At 46.9% G+C, this 21,215-nt stretch overlaps 1 long non-coding RNA gene across 1 annotated transcript; it reads left to right on the top strand.

Moving 5' to 3' along the window:
• Positions 1–1,590: 1,590 nt before the first annotated feature.
• Positions 1,591–4,724, top strand: LOC123188508 (uncharacterized). Its single transcript, XR_006494739.1, has 2 exons — positions 1,591–2,160; positions 2,910–4,724. It is a non-coding gene; the product is annotated as an uncharacterized lncRNA (long non-coding RNA).
• Positions 4,725–21,215: the final 16,491 nt, after the last annotated feature.

Genomic DNA, 21,215 nt, shown 5'->3' with positions numbered 1-21,215 from the left:
AATAATTGTTGTGTATCCAAGGGGTGCCCTGCCCACGTATATAAAGGAGGAGGGCAGGAGGCCGACCAGCAGGGGCGCGCCAAAGGAGAGGGGAGTCCTACTAGGACTCCAAGTCCTAGTAGGATTCGCCCCCCTCTTTTCCTTCTCATGGAGGGGGAAAGGGGGAAGGGAGAGGGAAGAGGAGAAGGAAAGGGGGGCGCGCCCCCTCCCCTAGTCCAATTCGGACTCCCCATGGGAGGGGGCGCGGCCACCCCTTGTGGGCTGCCTCCCCTCTCCCCTATGGCCCATGTAGGCCCAATATTTCCATGGGGGTTTCCGGTAACCCCTCGGTACTCTGATAAATATCCGAAATGTCCCCAAACCATTCCGGTGTCCGAATACCTTCGTCCAATATATCAATCTTTACCTCTCGACCATTTCGAGACTCCTCGCCATGTCCGTGATCTCATCCGGGACTCCGAACAATCTTCGGTCACCGAAACACATAACTCATAATACAAATCGTCATCGAACGTTAAGCGTGCGGGCCCTATGAGGTCAGGAACTATGTAGACTTGACCGAGACACATCTCCGGTCAATAACCAATAGCGGAACCTGGATGCTCATATTGGTTCCTACATATTCTACGAAGATCTTTATCGGTCAAACCACAATGACAACATCCCTTTGTCAACGGTATGTTACTTGCCCGAGATTCGACCATCGGTATCTTCATACCTAGTTCAATCTCGTTACCAGCAAGTTTCTTTACTCATTCCGTAATGCATCATGCCGCAACTAACTCATTAGTCACATTGCTTACAAGGCTTATTATGATGTGCATTACCGAGAGGGCCCAGAGATACCTCTCCGATACTCGGAGTGACAAATCCTAATCTCGATCTATGCCAACCCAACAAAAACCTTCAGAGATACCTGTAGAGCATCTTCATAATCACCTAGTTATGTTGTGACATTTGATAGCACACAAGGTATTCCTCCGGTATTCGGGAGTTGCATAATCTCATAGTCAAAGGAATACGTATAAGTCATGAAGAAAGAAATAGCAATAAAACTTAACGATCATTATGCTAAGCTAACGGATGGGTCTTGTCCATCATACCATTCTCCTAATGATGTGATCCCGTTTATCAAATGACAACACATGTCTATGGTTAGGAAACTTAACCATCTTTGATTAACAAGCTAGTCTAGTAGAGGCTTACTAGGGTCAGTGTGTTTTGTCTATATATCCACACATGTATTAAGTTTCTAGTTAATACAATTCTACACTACTAGAAACTTCCATTTTACCTAGGGCCAAGTCCTTTACCTAGAGCTCATTGGCCTCCCCAAGGGATAGTAAAGCAATGAACAGTACACCCTAGGGGAAGATGGATTTTTGGGCAAAAAAGTTAGAAAATATACTTTCCCTGGGCCGGCCCTACTTAAATGGCATCAAGCCTGGCCCCGAAGTGGCATGTAGATGGACTCCGTTGCAATTTTGGTCGACTTCGCGCCACTTATTTTGATGCCTCGCGCCTTTTTCTTCCATTTTGTATAGTTGGGCCCACTGTTTAGTGAGCGATGGCACTCGAGAGCTGAGAAAGGGCGCGCACGTGGGAATATTTCGGTCGATTAGGTTTCTCCTTCCTTCGCTCGAAGCCCTACGCCGCCGGTCAGATCCATAAGCCAAAATCTTATCCCCTTCTCTCCCGAAGGATCCTACTCCATCGAAGATCCAAACGCTCTCACCCCTGCCTCACCATCGCCCGCCTCCCTGCCGCCCTGCCGTGCCCCACCGTCGCCCGCCGCCCGCCTCCCCGCCTCATTGCCGTGTCCCCTGTCGTCCCGTCTTGCCTGCCTCCTGGCCACCTGCCCTGTTCCCTGCCGCATCCACTCCCTGCTGCGTCCCCCGCCCCACCGCCACCCTGCCTCCCCTCCGGCCCGCCATGTGCCCATGTCCCCCACCGACCCACGCCGCACTGCCCCTACCGTGCCCCCTCTTCTTCCCCTTCTCTAGTTCCAGCGCTCCAGCGGAACAATGGCATGACGGGCTTGGTGACCATGGCCACGCCGGCCGGGATGACGTCGCCGCGCCGTCCATGTTGACCTTGTCGCGCCTGCTGGTCGGAAGACTATCAGATTTACCCGGCGTTGTACCCCCTGTTCTCCAACAGGTTACCTCTATACCTCTCACTCCAACGTTTTACTTGTGTGCTGGATATTCAATATAAATCTGCATATTCACTATATCAATAGACTATGTGGGGATAATCATGTGACATTATTTCTAAAATATCAAGTGCGGTAGTTATTATCAGTTCGATTATAATTGCATAATCTACCCAGCAGTTATAGACATTCTAATTGGTAAAGGAGAGTAGGTTTAGGAAATGTTTGACATGAACGCAGCAACAAGAGATAATCGTTAAGAGCTGTGCTGAATCTCGAGTTATTAAGAATGTATCTATGGACACACAACAAGTATACTAGTATAGTAACCTTGTCTTGTTATAAAAGGGCCACTTTGAGTCTATATAACTAATAGTAGTAGCATATTATTAACTGATAGTAGTATAACTGGTAGTTGTATTAGGAGGCCTGGTAATTTTCTACTACTATCTAGGCATTTCCCCTTTGATATTATTATGGCTATGTAAGTATGAAGCATTGTGGCAAAGTTTCAGCAAAATGAAGAAAATCAAACTTTTTACTGAAGAATATGTCGAACTGAGCACCATGTCATTTAATATCTACTATAATGTCAATCTGATTTCGATCTCTAGTTGTATGCTAACTTTTGTAGTGTCGATTGAATTGAGGTAAGCATGAAGCATCAATGCTCACGAAAAATTGCGCCAAGAACTAGAAATACTTTAGTTCGTTATGTAGTTACTGCCATAACTGATATTATATTGATTTATAGGCTAGAAGGGCTAGATGATCAGTCCAGCAATGGGTGTCAGGCATGGTTTGATACATATGCAGACGAGACATCTGAAAAACTGAGATCAGGTTAGCACAAATCATTTGTACCATCAGACACTTAAGTTATACTATAACGACTACTTTTTTGGTTTGTTTGCACAAAGGAAACCATTAGTTGTTCGCACTTTATTTATCATTGAGTTATCTTATTTATCTACAAGAACATGTTCTTATGGGTGTCATAGTCTGATGGTCGATGTATACTATCATGTAATGCAAGGGGCGAAGCCAGCAATCTGGCGTGGTTTGGCGTCCGCCATACGTAAAATTTGCTGCAAAGTCTATGTATATATACCGCTAAAATCTTATACACCACGCATACGAAAATTTGAGCTAAGACGTGCCTCCATGCGGGGCCTGATTGATGATGGGTCGTGGCTTGATGTAGTGGACTTGTAGGTTGTAACTTGATTGCACGTCAGCACATTAGTAAAACTAGCGATTACTCCGGCCAAACCCTCGTGATTAGGAGGATTGCTCCTCTAAACACGACAGTGCGTGAAGGCGGTGGGGCATGGCCTGACGGATGCTGGACACATGGGGACCGTGGCACTGCTTCTGCGAGGCGAGTTTGCGACTAGCAAGGCCGCGAGGGTCAGTATGCTATACGCAGATGGTGGCAAAGAAAAGCAAGTGCGTACTATAATGAAAGGTAATTGTTGTGGTCGAGTGAAATATGCTCTGCTATTCAATCTGTTCTAGTGCACTTCCATTGTTGAATGACCAATTGATTCGGTTCTGCTTGTAATTTTGTTATACATATTTAAGTAGCAGTTTTGCCAAGCAAGTCTCACTGAAGCCAGTCTAACTTTGGATGTAGTTGCTGGACAACGACAAGAGGAATGTCATTGCCATATTCTGTTAAGAAAGTAAAGCTTCATTATGGGTTTATGACTACGTATTCTTTATCGATCTTCACTATGATTTTATCCTACTAGTTACCAATTAATGATTTATCTATAGTTTATATGTTTTATAGATCATCTTTATGCCTATCTGGTTAATATACATGATAAATTATGGATCGGTCATCCATCTGGTGACGTATGTTGAGTGCGAACACTTAAATTTTGGATTTTGGTTATATTCTCAGAACACAAAGTAATATATGTCTACTATAGTGAGCTCTTGCATAATTACATGATATATGATTTGCTCCATCATAAACCCCACCATGCGTTCTGCCTTCGCCACTGAATATGCATGCTCTTACACAAAGACGATTCTTGAGGTGATGCTATGTAAGTTTGAGCTTATCAACATACTTGCCAGCCTTTGAAACTAACTAGTTGGTGTATCCCTATCCATTTGCAGACTTTAGCAGCTAAACAAGGAGTGTCTATCAACAAAATTCCACCACCTCCAGTTCCACCAAGTGCTTGTTCGGCTGCTCTTGTAGATTTTGGAAACAAGCACAGAACTGCAAACTTTGTGTGCTCGGCAACATGTAGAACATCAAGTCTGTTTGAAGACCAACTTTTGGGTGAATGCGTTGATAACATATTGCTACAAGTTTTAGTAGTAGTAGTAGATACTTGTCTTGACCATTAATGCTTGTATGTGCTGATTTAGGTATTCTGCTAGCTGTAGCAATTTTTTTGAATTTTGGTTCTAAACCGACCTTGTATCTCGTTTCAAACTGACCTTGGGTCTGATGTATGTGTGTCATTTGAACATGAATCTGATGTGTACATTGAATTACGACTGTAATTTATAAATTTGAATTATGATTCAGAATTTATTTATTTTTGAATTATGACTGCTATGAATTTAAATTTGAATAGCATATTTTTATATCGGTGGAAATGATTCAAAAGGGCTCCACGGTCTTTCCCTAGAGCCAAACTTGTTTGTAGGTAAAGCACCTTTCCACCTTGGACAGGCAAACAAGTTCAATTCCTTCCCTTGGGCCTGCAGCCCTAGGTAACCAAATGATTTCCCTAGGGCTTGGCAGGTGCACTCTAGGGAAAGAGCTCTTTACCGACTATGCTTTACCTAAGGTTCTTTCCCTAGGGCAAGCTCTAGGTAGAGCCTTTACCTATGGTTTTTCGCATTTCACCTAGGGTATCTGGCCCTAGGTAAAATCGTAGTTTTAATAGTGCTAGCATGAATAATAAACATTTATCATGATATAAGGAAATATAAATAACAACTCCCTAGAGTTGTTATTTATATTTCCTTATATCATGATAAATGTTTATTATTCATGCTAGAATTGTATTAACCGGAAACTTGATACATGTGTGGATACATAGACAAAACACCGTGTCCCTAGTAAACCTCTACTAGACTAGATCGTTAATCAAAGATGGTTAAGTTTTCTAACCATAGACATGTGTTGTCATTTGATGAATGGGATCACATCATTAGGAGAATGATGTGATGGACAAGACCCATCCATTAGCTTAGCATGTTGATCGTTCAGTTTTATTGCTATTGCTTTCTTCATGTCAAATACATATTCCTTCGACTATGAGATTATGCAACTACCGGATACCGGAGGAATACCTTGTGTGCTATCAAACGTCACAACGTAACTGGGTTATTATAAAGATGCTCTATAGGTATCTCTGAAGGTGTTTGTTGGTTTGGCATAGATCGAGATTGGGATTTGTCACTACGAGTATCAGAGAGGTATCTCTAGGCCCTCTCGGTAACACACATCATAATAAGCCTTGCAAGCAATGTGACTAATGAGTTAGTTGTAGGATGATGTATTACAGAATGAGTAAAGAGACTTGCCGGTAACGAGATTGAACTAGGTATGTAGATACCGACGATTGAATCTCAGGTGAAAGGATCGAGAAGAGGTGTCTAGAGGGGGGGGGTGAATAGACTCTTAGTAAGGAAAAGTAGCAGTTTTTAATTTCTTTAAGTTAAGGTGGAGATTTAGCACAAGTTTAACCATTCACAACACATTCAAGCAAGCGTGGCAAGAGTATATGAGCAGCGGAAAGTAAAGCATGCAATTTGCAAGAAAGTAAAGCGATGGGATTGGAGTGTGCAAACGCAATTGGAGACTTGGAGATTTTTTGGCGTGGTTCCGATAGGTGGTGCTATCGTACATCCACGTTGATGGAGAGTTCAACACACGAAGGGTAATGGTTGCGCGAGTCCACGGAGGGCTCCACCCATGAAGGGTCCATGAAGAAGCAACCTTGTCTATCCCACCATGGCCATCGCCCACGAAGGACTTGCCTCACTAGGGTAGATCTTCACGAAGTAGGCGATCTCCTTGCCCGTACAAACTCCTTGGTTCAACTCCACAATCTTGATGGAGGCTCCCAAGTGACACCTAACCAATCTAGGACACACCACTCTCCAAAAGGTAATAGACGGTGTGTTTGAAGATGAACTCCTTGCTCTTGTGCTTCAAATGATAGTCTCCCTGTCGGTGTCAAAACCGGCGGATCTCGGGTAGGGGGTCCCGAACTGTGCGTCTAAGGCGGATGGTAACAGGAGACAAGGGACACGATGTTTTACCTAGGTTCGGGCCCTCTTGATGGAGGTAAAACCCTACGTCCTACTTGATTTATTCTTGATGATATGAGTATTACAAGAGTTGATCTATCACGAGATCGAAGAGGCTAAACCCTAGAAGCTAGCCTATGGTATGATTGTATGTTGTCCTACGGACTAAAACCCTCCGGTTTATATAGACACCGGAAGGGGTTAGGGTTACACAAGGTCAGTTACAAAGGAGGAGATATCCATATCCGTACTGCCTAGCTTGCCTTCCACGCCAAGTAGAGTCCCATCCGGACACGAGACGAAGTCTTCAATCTTGTATCTTCATAGTCCAACAGTCCGGTCAAAGGATATAGTCCGGCTGTCCGGAGACCCCCTAATCCAGGACTCCCTCGGTAGCCCCTGAACCAGGCTTCAATGACGATGAGTCCGATGCGCAGTGTTGTCTTCGGCATTGCAAGGCGGGTTCCTCCTACGGATACACCACAGAAGAGTTAGAATAAAACGATAGTGTCCGACCCTGCAAAATAAGTTCCACATACCATCATTTGAACTGTTTTTCTTTAACTAGCCCCGCACATAGTTTCTTGACACGTCTTGTCAAAGCAGAGATCGTGTCCCCCTTATTACGGGATTCTCATCAATACGGGCGTGGGTAACCTAACCGCGCCATCAATTACGGCGCTTGGGGGATAAGCGAGTTTTACCAGGCTAGTGGGGGCGCATAGTTTCGACCGCCCTTATAAAGGGATAAGATTTATCCTTTTTCTACCCACGTCTTCTTCCTCCTTGCTCATCCATTCTCGCGCACTCGAGCTCCAACGCCCAAGTCCACATCCTTCTCCTCAACCTTCCCCAAACATGTCCGGAGCGGGAGGCAAGTGGATGGCTTCCTCCGTCACGGAGGGACACATCAAAAAGTTGCGCGGAGCCGGATACTTATCCGCGAATATCCAGCATCGGCTGCCCGCTGCGGGGCAGATCGTCCCTACCCCGAAACCTCACGAGAGGGTAGTCTTCCTCCACCACTTCCTCCGTGGACTGGGGTTTCCCCTCCATCCATTCGTCCGTGGTCTTATGTTCTACTATGGGCTGGACTTTCATGATCTAGCCCCGAACTTCATCCTCAACATTTCGGCGTTCATCGTCGTGTGTGGGGCTTTCCTCCGCATCCGGCCCCACTTCGGCCTGTGGCTGAAGACCTTCAATATCAAGCCGAAGGTGGTGGGAGGCCAACAAGCAGAATGCGGCGGAGCCATGGTGGGCAAGATGCCCAATGTTATATGGCTTGAAGGCTTGTCGTGGAGACCATAAAGGGGTGGCAATCGTCATGGTTCTACATCACCGAGCCGCGCGACACCAACTGGGTGGCGGCCCCCTGAGTTTCGATCCGGAATCCCCACATGGCTCACCTCCTGGAAAGAGAAGGGCCTATCCTGGGGTTCATCGGTGGAGCTGGACGGACTCCAGAAATGTATCCGGAATATGGCAAGCAAGAAGCTCAAGCTTGTCAACATAGTCCAGGTCACGCTCTTCTGCCGGATCCTCCCGTGTCAACAACGGGATTTCAACTTGTGGGAGTTCGACCCGGCCCAGCACCAGACTCTGAGCGAGCTGTTCGACACGACGCACAAGGACGTCTGGAGGGTGCTGTTCAAGGGTGCCGAGGTCCCTCCCTCTCTCACCAAGGACCGCGGGCTAAGCGCGAAGCGCCCTGCGAATCCGGTAAGTTTTGTACATCTGGTAGGATTTTTACTTCCCATAGCTTAACCATGCGTGGGGTCTGAGCTCCCATGCCTTTGACAGTACTGGGTGGGGGCATCGGAGAAGATTGACTGTCCGGTCCCTCTGCCCGAAGACACTACGGACTCTCTCCTGACGGAGATGCTGACTCTGGCTCCTTACAAGGTGCCGGAGAAGACCAAGAAGAAGGCCAAGGGAACCCGAAAGAGTTCCCGGCGCCAGGTGATATCGGGCTCATCGTCCGATGACTCCACGACACACTCCTCCCCCGAAGACGACGAGGAAGATGAAGATGCTCCCCCTTCAATCGGGGGAGACAAGAAAAGGAAGGCCGCCCCGACCGGGGGGCTGAAGGGTCCAAGAAGGGGAGGACCCTCCTTCCAGACTACTCCACCACCGCCACCGAAGGCGAAGACGAGTGGCTGCTCAGGGCCAAGCCCCTGGCGAAGTCGTAAGTATTCGGATACCAGAGTAACTCATAGCATACCTTTGTCGCATTGCTTCTCCTAACACCGAATATGATTATGCAGACCGCCTGTCGGTGTCAAAACCGGTGGATCTCGGGTAGGGGGTCCCGAACTGTGCGTCTAGGCAGATGGTAACAGGATACAAGGGACACGATTTTTTACCCAGGTTCGGACCCTCTCGATGGAGGTAAAACCCTACGTCTTGCTTGATTTATTCTTGATGATATGGGTATTACAAGAGTTGATCTACCACGAGTTCGGAGAGGCTAAACCCTAGAAGCTAGCCTATGGTATGATTGTTGTTATTGTCCTATGGACTAGAACCCTCCGGTTTATATAGACACCGGAGGGGCTAGGGTTACACAAGGTCGGTTACAAAGGAGGGGATATCATATCCGTATTGCCTAGCTTGGCTTCCACGCCAAGGAGAGTCCCATCCGGACACGAGACGAAGTCTTCAATCTTGTATCTTCATAGTCCAATAGTCCGACCGTCTGGAGACCCCCTAATCCAGGACTCCCTCAGTAGCCCCTAAACCAGGCTTCACTGACGATGAGTCCGGTGCGCAGTGTTGTCTTCGGCATTGCAAGGCGGGTTCCTCCTCCGAATACACCCCGGAAGAATTTGAATACAAGGATGGTGTCCGACCCTGCAAAATAAGTTCCACATACCACCATAGAGAGAATAATATTTCCACAAATCTAATCTGCTGACACGTTTCGGCAACATGACGTTATGTCATGGCTCGGTGATTATTCGAACCGTTTCCTTTAACTAACTCCGCACATAACGCGAGGCAGTTTCCTGACACGTTTTGTCAAAGCAGGGATCGTGTCCCCCTTATTACGGGATTCTGATCAATACGGGCGTGGGTAACCCAACCGCGCCATTGATTACGGCGCTTGGGGAATAAGCGAGTTTTACCAGGCTAGTGGGGGCGCATGGCTTCGAGGTTTAACCTTTCTCTACCCACGCCTTCTTCCTCCTTGCCTATCTGTTCTTGCGCACTCGAGCTCCAACGCCCAAGTCCACATCCTTCCCCTCAACCTTCTCCAAACATGTCCGGAGCGGGGGGCAAATGGATGGCTTCCTCCATTACAGAGGGGCACATCAAAAAGCTGCGCGGCGCCGGATACTTAGCCGCGAATATCGCGCATCGGCTGCCCGCTGCGGGGCAGATCATTCCTACCCCGGAACCTCATGAGAGGGTAGTTTTCCTCCACCACTTCCTCCGTGGACTGGGGTTTCCCCTTCATCCATTCGTCTGTGGTCTCATGTTCTACAACGGGCTGGACTTTCATGATATGGCCCCGAACTTCATCCTCAACATTTCGGCGTTCATCGTCATCTGTGAGGCTTTCCTCCGTGTCTGGCCCCACTTCGGCCTGTGGCTGAAGACCTTTAACATCAAGCCGGAGGTGGTGGGAGGCCAACAAGCAGAATGTGGCGGAGCCATGGTGGGCAAGATGCCCAATGTCACATGGCTTGAGGGCTCCTTCGTGGAGACCATAAAGGGGTGGCAATCGGCCTGGTTCTACATCACCGAGCCGTGCGCCACCAAATTGTCGGCGGCCCCCGAGTTTCGATCCGGATTCCCTACATGGCTCACTTCCTGGAAAGAGAAGGGCTTGTCGTGGGGTTCATCGGTGGAGCTGCATGGACTCCAGAAATGTATCCGGAGTATGGCAAGCAAGAAGCTCAAGCTTGTCAACATAGTCCAGGTCATGCTCGTCTGCCGGATCCTCCTGTGTCAACAACGGGATTTTAACTTGTGGGAGTTCGACCTGGCCTAGCACCAGACTCTGAGCGAGCTCTTCGATACGACGCACAAGGACGTCTGGAGGGTGCTGTTCAAGGGCGCCGAGGTCCCTCCCTCTCTTGCTGAGGACCGCGGGCTAAGCGCAAAGCGCCTAGCGCGTTCGGTGAGTTCTATACATCCAATAGGATATTTATTTCCCCTAGCTTAATGATGTGCGGGGTGTGAGCTCCATACCTTTGACAGGACTGGATGGAGACGTCGGGGCAGATTAACTGTCTGGCCCCTCTGCCCGAAGACACTGCGGACGCTCTCCTGACGGAGATGCTGACTCCGGCTCCTTACAAGGTGCCGGAGAAGACCAAGAAGGCCAAGGGAACCCGAAAGATTTCCCGGTGCTAGGTGATATCGGACTCATCGTCCGAGGACTCCTCGGCGCACTCCTCCCACTAAGACGAGGAGGAAGATGAAGACGCCCCCCCTCCAGTCGGGGGAGACAAGAAAAGGAAGGCCGCCCCAACTTGGGGGGCCGAAGGGTCAAGAAGGGAAGGACTCTCCTTCCGGACAGTTCCACCACCGCCGCCGAAGGCGAAGATGAGTGGCTGCCCAGGGCCAAGCCCCTGGCGAAGTCGTAAGTATTCGGATACCAGAGTAGCTCATAGCATTCCTTTGTCGCACTGCTTCTCCTGACACCGAATCGTGATCATGCAGACCGCCCCGAGCCCGTATCGACGTATCCTTGTCAGACGGCTCCCTGGACTCGTTGGATATGGATAGCGATCCACTTCCGACCGCCACCTCCCCTTGCCCTACGGACAATGCCGAGGTGTTGTCTCAACAGATACCGGGTCTAGGGGAGACAGTCCCGGAGGCGCCTCAAGGCGACCTTCCAAACTCCAGGAGCAGAGGGAACAAGGCCCCCGAGGGCTCCGAGTTCGGACCTCAGCCGAACACCGGGCCGGAACCTCCAGTGGTTCCGGACTCGGGCAGGCGGCCTCCTTCCAAGAGGGGCAAGACGCCTGTGCCGGTGAATTCTGTCCATCCAGAGGCACCGGACAATCTGCTGGGAGCGCTTCGCAACGCTTCCATTAACGAGGAGCACCGCACTATTATGAGTGCGGTGGTCCAGAAGGTTCAGTCCGCCAAGAGCGGACTGACTGAAGCCTGTGCTAGCCTTCTAACAGGCTTTGAGGTAAGTTTTTGAAATATGGGAAAAATATTACCGCATAGACAGTAGCCCCTGATGCTCTGTTCGGTGTTCACAAAGAAAAGCCGAACAGAGGATCAAACAATATCACAGGAGTCTAATATAAGTATGTCTATATGTGTATGCAGGCTTCGCTACTGGCCTCTGCCGCACTGATTGCGGAGGTTGCCGCACTGAAGCAGGACCTCAAAGGGTCCAAGGAAGAGCTCGGCCTTGCCAAGAGGCAGCTCGAGGAGAACAAAGGTAAGTAGTACCTAGTCTATGGACATATATGAAAGGAATGCGATTGCAAAATGACAGGATCATCGTGAATTTACCAGGGGCACGGCCGAGGTGGCGACCCTGAAGCAAGCGCTATCCGAGGCCGAAAACAAAGCGACCAAGGAGCACACCGAGCGGGAAAGGCAGGAGGCTCGGGTGGGCGAGGTGCAGCAAGAGCTCCACGCTCTCGTGACAAAGCACGAGGCGTTGGAGCTTGACTTGAAGGCGTGAGAGTCCGAGCTTGCCGCGGCCCTCAAGAGCGCAAAGAATGCCAAGGCCGAAGCCCAAAAGGCCCTCCAGGAGATTGATGCGATGAAGAAGATAGCAGCGGGTAAGGCATTCTATATACAAAGCAAGCATGTGAAAGTAAATTACTTGTTACTTACCCGAATCCGGAGCTCTCCAGGAGCATTCGCGGATTTGCCCCACAGCATGTCAGATGCCGCAACTTTTTACCAGGCCGAGGAGGGAAGCTCAATGGAGAAGTTGTTCTGGGCCCAATATACTGGGACCGAACACCCGGTGCCTATGAGCGACCAGCTAAAGCAGTTGGTTGAGCTACACAAGGCGGCCGAAGAGGCCATGAAGGGCTTTATAGTCCGGCTGTGGCCTGGCGACGCCCTTCCGAACAGCTACTTCGGCCTGGAGAGGCGTCTTGTGGATGCTTGCCCACGGCTGGAGGTCGTCAAGCGGTCCGTCTGCATCGAAGGTGCACGTCGGGCTTTCGCCCGTGTGAAGGTGCAATGGGCCAAGCTAGACGCCGTGAAGCTGATCAATGAAGGGCCGCCAGAGGGCAAGGAGCATCGCCACCCCGAGATGTACTATGAGGGTGTCCTGAAGGGTGCCCGTCTCGTAGCGGACGAGTGTGCCAAAGATAAAATATTTGAGTAAACCCGCTCGTGTAATCCTGTATTCATGAAAACTTGTTCATATGCGCTATGCAACGCTTGTTTGAATTTAAAATATTACCTTCTGTTCGGCTGTTTATCAAATCTGAGAGATGGCTAGTCGTTGGCTTCTGCCCCCATGCCACGAGTGCTGGGATGTTCGGGATAAACCTTAGCTCTCTTGTTCCCATTTTTGGGTCCTTCGAGGGAGGTTCTCAGCATAACGAACAAGGCAATCGGACTATAATGCGTTATCACTCTCACTTAGCCATAGAATTCTATAATTTTAAATTTCGGCGAAGCCCCTAGTGTTCGGAAGGCCGAACTCGGGGCGCGATACACGCCTTAAGCCGGACAGGGCCGACTGTTCGCTCTAAGCGGCATAAGTCTTTAAGGAATCGAAAACCTCTTGAACAGCGACTAGTCTCTCGCCTTATCATGACAGTCAGTTTTAGCTTTCTCTACTGAGGTGCTTAGCCCAGCAGAACCGGGGTACAATCGCAGTAGTTATCCCAGTGCTACCTTAGCCGATATAGCGAAACGTAAGGTACCAAAACATGATAGCCAGGCAAACCCAACTATTGACCCAAGACATGATTCAGAGCTGATGCATATAATGCTATAAGTTCAGGGTGTCGCACTGTTGAAAGTGTCCGGACTTCTCACGCCGTATTGTGGGGTATGCTTAAGCCCCTAGCGTATTGGCTGTACCAGAGTGTACGGGTGCTGGATGTCATGAATGAACATATATATATATATATAAAGAAGAATGCAATAATAGTCTTAATGCTATTCATTGTTTATTCAAAAAGGTGCGTTAAAGCAGAATGATACATGTAGTGCAATAAGCAAAAAGTAGGACTGTGTCCCCTCCAAGGGCGAGCTGAAGAATAGTATTAAGGCAAGTATTACACTCGTTATCGTAATCCACCCGGGAGTTACGTGGTGTGACGTAGCTTTCTGCCTTCTTTGTTGTTGCATCATATGTTCGGCAATCATGTTGCCGGACCGGGTTTCTAGAGATTAAAGTCCAGAAAAAAAATAACAAAACGGGAAGCCCCTAGTGCGGTTTAAGCCGCGTCTTGGGGCGTGCCGTAGTCATGCCCCCCTCCCCGCATGTGCCCATGGTATTTGTAATGCGTAATTATGTACGCGTGGCACGAATTTCGCCGTTTGGCTTGGGCCGGGGTGGGGGCCACATTTCTATGCGAGCTTAGAACGTGCCAGGCGGTCCTGTTGCTGATTACTCCGGGCGCGCTTGAAGGTGTTTGGGTCCTTAAACGCCGAACTAGTGGATTTCCTTAAGAGGCTGTTTTGCGCTTTCGCTGTGAGGGCCGCAGTGTGCTCCTCCATTCGGAGAGAGCGCTCTGTGTTTTTGTTAACTGTAATGACCCCCTGAGGTCCTGGCATCTTGAGCTTGAGGTATGCATAATGCGGTACCGCATTGAATCTCGCAAATGCGGTTCGCCCGGGCAGTGCATGATAACCACTGCAGAACGGGACTATATCGAAGATTAACTCTTCGCTTCGGAAGTTATCCGGAGATCTGAAGACCACTTCTAGTGTGACTCAGCCTATGCAATGGGCCTCTACACCTGGTATGACGCGTTTAAAGGTCGTTTTGGTGGGTTTGATCCTTGAGGGGTCTATACCCATTTTGTGCACTGTGTCCTGGTAAAGCAGGTTCAGACTGTTGCTGCCATCCATAAGGACTCAAGTGAGGTGAAATCCGTCAATGATTGGGTCTAGGACCAGTGCGGCAAATCCTCCATGACGGATACTAGTGGGGTGGTCCCTGCGATCGAAGGTGATCGGACAGGAGGACCATGGGTTGAACTTTGGGGCGACTGGCTCCGACGCATATACGTCCCTGAGCGCACGCTTCCGCTCCCTCTTGGGGATGTGGGTTGCGTATATCATGTTCACCGTCCGCACTTGTGGGGGTAACCTCTTCTGTCCTCCGGTATTCGGCTGCCGGGGCTCTTCCTCGTCATCGCTATGTGGCCCCTTATCTTTGTTTTCAGCATTTAACTTGCCGGCCTGCTTGAATACCCAACAATCCCTATTGGTGTGGTTGGCTGGCTTGTCGGGGGTGTCGTGTATTTGACATGAGCGATCGAGTATGCGGTCCAAACTGGACGGGCCCGGAGTGCTTCTTTTAAATGGCTTTTTCCGCCGACCGGGTTTAGAGTCTTTGAATCCGGCATTGACTGCTGTATCCTCGGTATTGTCGCTGTTAATGCGGCGCTTATGTTTGTTGCGGCGTGACCTGCCATTGCCGTCCTTGGTATCCGAAGTACCACGGTTCTTTGATATGTTATTACTGCGAGCCAGCCAGCTGTCTTCTCCCGCACAAAAGCGGTTCATGAGTGTCGTGAGGGCTGCCATAGATTTCGGCTTTTCCTGACCAAGGTGTCGGGCTAGCCACTCGTCGCGGATGTTGTGTTTAAAAGCTGCTAGGGCATCTGCATCTGGACAGTCGACGATTTGATTTTTCTTTGTTAGTAACCGTGTCTTGAATTGCTTGGCCGATTCCTCTGGCTGCTGAATTATATGGCTCAGGTCATCGGCGTTTGGTGGTCGCACATAAGTGCCCTGAAAGTTGTCGAGGAATGCGGCTTCTAGATCTTCCCAACAGACAATGGACTCTGCTGGCAAGCTGTTGAGCCAATGCCGAGCCGGTCCTTTAAGTTTGAGTGGGAGGTATTCGATTGCGTGTAGGTCATCACCGCGGGCCATGTGGATGTGCAGGAGGAAATCCTCGATCCATACCGCAGGATCTGTCGTGCCGCCGTATGATTCTATGTTTACGGGTTTGATACCCTCTGTGATTTGATGATCCATTACTTCATCTATGAAGCATAAGGGGTGTGCGGCACCTCTGTACTGGGCTATATCGCGACGCAACTCCAATGAGTCTTGCCCGCTGTGTTCGGCCCGACCGGATTTACTTTTACTGTATCCAGCGTGACGTTTATCGTCTCGCGTAGTGGCGCGCCCTCATGATCCGTAGATCGATCTTCCATGTTTTGCTTTGTCCTCGAGTACGTCTCGCAGGTCTGGCGTACTTCCCCATGCCTTTTTATTTGAATGGCGTCGGGGTGCAGGCTGAGCTTTTGGCTGGAATGCCTCTCTATCGCGGCCACGAGGTGGCCGATCAGCCGTGTCATACGCTTCTTCCTCCAGTCGGGGTAGCAACCTGCATTTTGGGTAACTCTTGGAGGGGCGTTTGAGTTTATATTCCTCGATCGCGAGGACTCAGTCCATCTGTCAGCTAGTAGATCTTGATCAGCTTGAAGCTGCTGCTGCTTTTTCTTAAGGCTATTTGCCATGGCTATAAGCCGGCGCTTGAAGCGCCCTTGTTCGACGTGATCCTCTGGCACGACGAATTCGTCATCGTCGAGGCTTGCCTCGTCTTCGGAGGGGGCATGTAATTATCATCCTCCGCCTCTCCATCCGCCGCTCTCTCTGGAGGGCTGGCCTCTCCATCCTCCTGTCCTGGATCGTGCTGGAGGGGATTGTTGCCATATTTGGCACTATCCGGAGTGTTATTATCTCATGTGCCGGTATCACCACTTTTGCTTTGGCGGGAGTTAGAGCGGCGCCGCTGACGTCGGCGCTTGGGTTGCTTCTTGGAGGGGTCATCCTCCACTGTCTCGTCGCCATTACCTTCTTTGGGTGTGTCCACCATGTATATATCGTATGATGAGGTGGCTGTCCAGTGCCCTGTGGGCAGTGGTTCCTCTTTGTCTCCCGCATCGTCGTCCATACCGTCGATATCTTTGGAGTCGAAGTCGAGCATGTCGGTTAAGTCGTTGATACGTCTCCAACGTATCTATAATTTTTGATTGCCCCATGCTATATTACTTACTGTTTTGAATGTTTATGGGCTTTATTATACACTTTTATATCTTTTTTGGGACTAACCTATTAACCCAGAGCCCAATGCCAGTTTCTGTTTTTACCCTGTTTTAGGGTTTCGAAGAAAAGGAAAACCAAACGGAGTCCAATTGACCTGAAAATTCACAGAACTCATTTTTGGAAGGAAAGAAGCCCAGAAGACTTGGAGTGCACGTCGGGGGATCTGCGAGGAGGTCACGAGGCAGGGGGGCGCGCCCCCCCTGGGCGCGCCCTCCACCCTCGTGAGCCCCTCGTGGCCCCCCTGACATACTTCTTCCGCCTATATATCTCCATATACCCTAAAAACATCCGTGGACACAATAGATCGGGAGTTCCGCCGCCAGAAGCCTCCGTAGCCACCGAAAACCAATCTAGACCCGTTCCGGCACCCTGCCGGAGGGGGCAATCCTTCTCCAATGGCCATCTTCATCATCCCGGTGCTCTCCATGACGAGGAGGGAGTTGTTCTCCCTCGGGGCTGAGGGTATGTACCAATAGCTATGTGTTTGATCTCTCTCTCTCTCTCTCTCTCTCTCTCTCTCTCTCTCTCGTGTTCTTGAGATGATATGATCTTGATGTATCGCGAGCTTTGCTATTATATTTGGATCCTATGATGTTTCTTCCCCCCTCTATTCTCTTGTAATGAATTGAGTTTCCCCTTTGAAGTTATCTTATCGGATTGAGTCTTTAAAGATTTGAGAACACTTGATGTATGTCTTGCCGTGGATATCTGTGGTGACAATGGGATATCACATGATTCACTTGATGTATGTTTTGGTGATCAACTTGCGGGTTCCGCCCATGAACCTATGCATAGGGGTTGGCACATGTTTTCGTCGTGATTCTCCGGTAGAGACTTTGGGGCACTCTTTGAGGTTCTATGTGTTGGTTGAATAGATGAATATGAGATTGTGTGACACATATTGTATAATCATACTCACGGATACTTGAGGTGACATTGGAGTATCTATGTGACATTAGGGTTTTGGTTGATTTGTGTCTTAAGGTGTTATTCTAGTACGAACTCTAGGGCTGTTTGTGACACTTATAGGAATAGCCCAACAGATTGATTGGAAAGAATAACTTTGAGGTGGTTTCGTACCCTACCATAATCTCTTCGTTCCTTCTCCGCTATTAGTGACTTTGGAGTGACTCTTTGTTGCATGTTGAGGGCTAGTTATGTGATCCAATTATGTTAGTATTGTTGAGAGGACTTGCACTAGTGAAAGTATGAACCCTAGGCCTTATTTCAATGCATTGCAATACCTTTTACGCTCACTTTTATCATTTGTTACCTTGCTGTTTTTATTATTTCAGATTACAAAAACCTTTATCTACCATCCATATTGCACTTGTTTCACCATCTCTTCGCCGAACTAGTGCACCTATAGAATTTACCATTGTATTGGGTCTGTTGGGGACACAAGAGACTCTTTGTTATTTGGTTGCAGGGTTGCTTGAGAGAGACCATCTTCATCCTACGCCTCCTACAGTTTGATAAACCTTAGGTCATCCACTTGAGGGAAATTTGCTACTATCCTACAAACCTCTGCACTTGGAGGCCCAACAACGTCTACAAGAAGAAGGTTGTGTAGTAGACATCAAGCTCTTTTCTGGCGCCGTTGCCGGGAAGGTTAGTGCTTGAAGGTATATCTTTAGATCTTGCAATCGAGTCTTTTATTTTCTTGTTTTATCACTAGTTCAGTTTATAAAAAGAAAACTATAAAAAATGGAATTGAGTTTGTCTCATACGCTTCACCTTTTTAATATCTTTCGTGAGTATGATGGAAAGGAAAATTGTGCCAAAGTGTTAGAAGAAGAATGCATTAAAATGTTTGGCACTAAATCTTTGAATGATGAGCATGATTGCAATATTGTTAGTATGAATTCCTTGAATATCCATGATGCTAATGATATGCAAAGCCACAAGCTTGGGGAATCTATGTTTGATGCAGATGATATTTTTTGTCCCCCAAGCTTTGATGAGAAAATTTATTATGATAAAAGCATGCCTCCTATTTATGATGATTATATTGATGAAAGTGGATTTGGAGAGGTCATGACTTTATTTTGTGATGAATCCACTATTCCGGAAGGAGTTCCAATTGATTATGAGAACAAAGTTGCTATCTATGATGATTATTGTGATGACTTGTATGCTATTAAAAATAATGATAACCATGAAACTTCTCATCATGATTTTAGTTTTCAATTGGATTATGCCTCACATGATAATTATTCTGTTGACTTTGCTCCCACTATTATTCATGAGAAGAATTTTGCTTATGTGAAGAGTAGTATATTTTCTATGCTTGTAGATCATAAAAAGAATGCTTTAGGTGCTGGTTATATTGTTGAATTCGTTCATGATGCCACTGAAAATTATTATGAGGGTGGAACATATGCTTGTAGGAATTGCAATAATATCAAGTTTCCTCTCTATGTGCTTAAAGTTTTGAAGTTATGCTTGTTTTACCTTCCTATGCAAATTGATTCTTGTTCCCACAAGTTGTTTGCTCACAAAATCCCTATGCATAGGGAGCATGTTATACTTAAATGTGGTAGTCATATTCTTCATGATGCTCTCTTTATGTTACAATTCTTATCTTTTATGTGAGCATCGTTGAAATCATCATGCCTAGCTAGGGGCGTTAAACGATAGCGCTTGTTGGGAGGCAACCCAATTTTGTTTTTATTCATTGCTTTTTGTGCCTGTTTAGTAATAAATAATTCATCTAGCCTCTGTTTAGATGTGGTTTTATGCTTTTAATTAGTGTTTGTGCCAAGTAGAACCGTTGGGAAGACTTGGGGAAAGTCTTGTTGATCTTGCTGTAAAAAACAGAAACTTTAGCGCTCACGAGAATTTCTGCCATTTTTATTTGGAGAGTTATATTTAGTTAATTATTTTTGCAGATTATTAATAGATAAATTCCTCAGGTCCAGCAATTTATTTGAGAATTTTATGAGTTCCAGAAGTATACGTTTGATCCAGATTACTACAGACTGTTCTGTTTTTGACAGATTCTGTTTTTCATGTCTTGTTTACTTATTTTGATGAATCTATGGCTAGTAAAAGAGTTTATAAACCATAGTGAAGTTGGAATACAGTAGGTTTAACACCAATATAAATAAATAATGAGTTCATTACAGTATATTGAAGTGGTGATTTGTTTTCTTATACTAACGGAGCTTACGAGTTTTCTGTTAAGTTTTGTGTTGTGAAGTTTTCAAGTTTTGGGTAAGGATTCGATGGACTATGGAATAAGGAGTGGCAAGAGCCTAAGCTTGGGTATTCCCAAGGCACCCCAAGGTAATATTAAAGGATAGCCAAGATCCTAAGCTTGGGGATGCCCCGGAAGGCATCCCCTCTTTCGTCTTCGTTCATCGGTAACTTTACTTGGAGCTATATTTTTATTCACCACATGATATGTGTTTTGCTTGGAGCGTCAATTTATTTTGTTAGGATTTGCTTGCTGTTATCTAGAACAATGTTTTTCATCTTTTATTCCAATAAATGTGCCATTGATAGTCTTTACTATGCATATGTTACAAGTACACATGTTGCTGTTTGAAAACAGAATGTTTACCGCTGTTGCAATAATTCCCTCGAAAAGTCAGAATGTGATAAAATGTTGAAACCTTTTGTATATTAAGCTCTGATAAATTGACTACAGTGGTAATTTTCTTTCGTAATTTTTGGAGCTAGGGCAGTATGGATGCTGCAGCATTCTTTACAGACTATCCTGTTTAGGCAGATTGCTGTTATGTTTGCATTGTTTGCATATGGTTGCTTCTTTAATGATTCTATTTGAGGATAGGACTATTAAATATGCAGAGGAATTTAGTATGAAATGTTTAATAATAATTTTAGTGATTTTCTAAAGTAGAGTATGATAAGGTTTTGGCAATGGTTTATACTAACCTATCCCACGAGTCCTTGTTGAGTTTTGTGTGGATGAAGCTTTTGCGATTTAGGGAGACCGTGATATGAGAGGAATTAAGGAGACACAAAAGCTAAAGCTTGGGGATTCCCAAGGCATCCCAAGATTATATTTCAAGAAGTCTCAAGCATCTAAGCTTGGGGATTCCCCGGTTGGCATCCCACCTTTCTTCTTCAACAACTATCGGTTAGTTTCGGTTGATCCTAAGTTTTTGCTTCTTCACATGATGTTTTCCATTCTTAGAATGTCATTTTATTTTGCTTGCTGTTTGAATAAAATAGCAAGATCTGAAATTATTAAATGTTAGAGAGTCTTCACATAGTTGCATAATTATTCGAGTACTCATTGATCTTCACTTATATCTTTCGGAATAGTTTGTTGTTGCTCTAGTGCTTCACTTATATCTTTTTAGAGCACGGTGGTGGTTTTATTTTATATAAATAGATGAACTCTCATGCTTCACTTATATTATTTTGAGAGTCTTAAATAGCATGGTAATTTGCTTAAATAATCCTAATATGCTAGGTATCCAAGAATAGTAAAAACTTTCTTATGAGTGTGTTGAATACTAAGAGAAGTTTGATGATTGATGATTGTTTTGAGATATGGAGGTAG

This window comes from Triticum aestivum, chromosome 2A (assembly GCF_018294505.1).
Source record: "Triticum aestivum cultivar Chinese Spring chromosome 2A, IWGSC CS RefSeq v2.1, whole genome shotgun sequence".
Taxonomy (NCBI): Eukaryota; Viridiplantae; Streptophyta; class Magnoliopsida; order Poales; family Poaceae; genus Triticum; species Triticum aestivum.
Note: the sequence above shows the minus strand (reverse complement) of the source record. Positions and strands in the feature narration are given on the sequence as shown.